Source organism: Piliocolobus tephrosceles, chromosome 7 (assembly GCF_002776525.5).
Source record: "Piliocolobus tephrosceles isolate RC106 chromosome 7, ASM277652v3, whole genome shotgun sequence".
Taxonomy (NCBI): domain Eukaryota; kingdom Metazoa; phylum Chordata; class Mammalia; order Primates; family Cercopithecidae; genus Piliocolobus; species Piliocolobus tephrosceles.
The window spans coordinates 146,068,483-146,071,215 of record NC_045440.1 but is presented as its reverse complement, the minus strand read 5'-3'; the positions used below and the strand labels follow the sequence as shown (position 1 = coordinate 146,071,215).

Here is a 2,733-nt window from a genome sequence, read left to right as displayed (position 1 = left end):
CCAACCATCCACACATCCCCCGTCAGTCCGTCCACCCATCTGCCTGTGCGTTCAGCACCCATACGCCTGTCCATCCGGCACCGTGGCCCTTACTGGCTGGCCTGCTATGACTCTCATCCACGCCTGCAGCCCCACCAATCTGCTCCCCCTCTCAAGGACCCTGTCCTCAACCTCTAAAGTGGGGATGCTGGGCAAGGCGGGTATGAAGTCAGGGGGAGACTGGTTGGAAGCAAATCTCAGAAGCCCAGAGATTCCCCCTAGACAGAGGCCCAGCCTGGGAGACCCTCACCTTTTATCTCTACTTGGCTCGGGCCCTTCCACAGTGGGTGCTCCATAGATACTCCCGGATGCGATCCCAACAGACCCAACCTGGCTGCTCGCCACCTGCCTTGGCTGGTTCCTGGGCTGGGTCCCCCACTGTTATGTGGCTGCCACGCTGCCCAGCCCCGGTTCGCAGCCCTTGAGTGCCTCCTCCCACGATGGGCAATGCCGAGCCCCTTCCGCCTTGTGCCGTGATAAAGGGCTTACGGGGGTTTCTTATTGACTGAATTTTATTTGCTGACATTAAATGGTGCAGTGGGCTGGTGGGCCTGGCTTCCCGGTTCATAAATGGGATCAAAATGTCACTGTAATTCTATTAAAACCTTTAAAAAGGATGGTTGTGCCAGTCAGATCTAGTTTGTAAGTCTGCTCCAGCTGCTGTGGGTCTCCTGGGGCCAAGAGGCCCGCCCTGTCCTCCCTTTTCTCCCCTGGTGCCGGTCCTCCCTCCCCACATCTCCTGCTCCACCATGAGCGTCCGGCTGAGCCAGTGTTGAAGCTGTAGACATAAATCTACAGGCCGTTTGAGTATTGAAAACCAAGCAGTGCTGAGTGGAAGAAGTCTGTCTGTCCATCCACCCATCCCCCTGTCTGTCTGTCCACCCATTCGCCTGTGCATCCATCCACCCATCCGCCTGTCCATTCGGCACCCATATGCCTGTCTGTCCATCCACCCATCCGCCTGTCCATCCACCCATCCCCCTGTCCAACCATCCACACATCCCCCGTCAGTCCATCCACCCATCTGCCTGTGCGTTCAGCACCCATACGCCTGTCCATCCGGCACCGTGGCCCCTACTGGCTGGCCTGTCCGTTCAGCCTGTCCGTTCAGCCTGTCTGCCTGTCCGTTCAGCACCCATATGCCTGTACATCTGGCACCCTGGCCTTACTAGCTGGCCTGCTGTGACTGCTCCCTCCTGGACCTACTGGGCCAGGTCTCCCCACTCCACAGGAAGTGGGGCCAGGCCTCTCCCTGGTGACCTCAGTACCAGAATTCACACTGTGCTCCTTGTCAGTCTCCCCCTGACTTCATACCCGCCTTGCCCGCATCCCCACTTTAGAGGTGGAGGACAGGGTCCCTGAGAGGGGCAGCAGATTGGTGGGGCTGCAGGTGTGAATGAGCCTTGGAGCCAACTGAGATCCCGGCTCCTCCCGTAGTGTGCGGAGCCCCCCTCTCCTGCTGTCTGGGTTTGGACTCTGCTGTCTAGGGTCCAGGCTGCACGGGGCTCCTGCACCCTTCTTCAGGGCAGCCTGTGACAGAGGGTCTTCTCACCTCATTCCAGAGGGGGGCTGACGCCTGGAGGAGCGGCTCCTGTGTTCGCTCTCCTGGGCACCCATTGCGGAGGTGGGCAGTTCTGCTTCCTAACTCACATTCATGGTCCACCCACTGCCTCCCGAACGCCACGAGGCCGCCGCAAGACTGAGCCCTGGAAAGTCTCTGAGGTGGAGAAAAAGCTGTGGGGCTTCAGGATGGGTTCAGGGTCTTTCAGTCACGAAGCCACTGCCCAGGGCCTCAGCCACATGGCCACTGGGGTCATGGCCATCACAGGACCCTTCCTGTGAAGGAACTCACCTCCCCAGACAGCCTGGACGTTTCCGGGGTCCGCGTTCTCTCCCGGCACCCCCTTAGTCCCCATGGACGTTTCCGGCGGCAGCGTTCTCTCCCGGCACTCTGGCACTCTCCTGGTCCCCACGGCCTCCAGGCTTCTCACTGTCTCCCTCCAGCTCACAGCAACCACCCACGAGGGCGCATGGGGAAGGGTAGCAGGGGGAGGCTCTGCCCCACGCACTGTTGCCCCCCACACCTGGAAAGGGCTCCCCAAAGGTGCCCATCCCAGGACGTCCTCCCACTGTTGTTGGCACGTCAGGGGCTCTATGCTGCTCTGTGCTGACGCACAGCCCCAAGCACAAAGCCCTCCTTCCACTGAGGAGGGTCTGGGTACCTGGGAGGTGAGTCAGCCTGGGGTGGTGAGTAAGTGGCCTGCGTCATGCCTCGCTAGCTGCTGGCACCTGCAGAGGAGCTGCTGTAGGAGGGCAGGGAGGGATCAAGCCCAGCCCCTCTGAGCCGAGCTGGGACTTCTCTGCTGCACAGCCAGCTGGAGGAGTTGTGCTCGGCTGGGGCCCTGGTGAGCAGGGGATTTGATGTGTGTGTGTGTGTGTGTGTGTGTATGTGTGCCCCACAGGCCTCAGACAGAGGGAGCTGGGGCCCAGAGCCAGGAAGATGATGAGAAGGGTTTCAGGCTCTGCTGGGTGCTGGGCCACGGGTCTCCAGTTCTCCTGCAGCCTCCTTCCCCTCCACACTGTCCCTGCCTAATTGCGCCCCCCATCCTCTGGAGCACCAGCAGCCCCAGCACCTCCTCCCAGTCAGTGCTGTCCATGACCCTGCAGCGGGGACAGGTAGTTATACCCCAGGAA

At 60.8% G+C, this 2,733-nt stretch overlaps 1 long non-coding RNA gene across 1 annotated transcript in view; it reads right to left on the bottom strand.

Moving 5' to 3' along the window:
• The window catches only part of LOC111553344, a 3,665-nt gene extending 1,782 nt beyond the window's left edge, over nucleotides 1-1,883 (bottom strand). Inside the window, exon 1 of the long non-coding RNA XR_002734906.1 lies at nucleotides 1,592-1,883. This is a non-coding gene — a long non-coding RNA (uncharacterized LOC111553344). The remainder of the gene's footprint in view (nucleotides 1-1,591) is intronic.
• Between the last annotated feature and the right edge of the window lie 850 nt (nucleotides 1,884-2,733).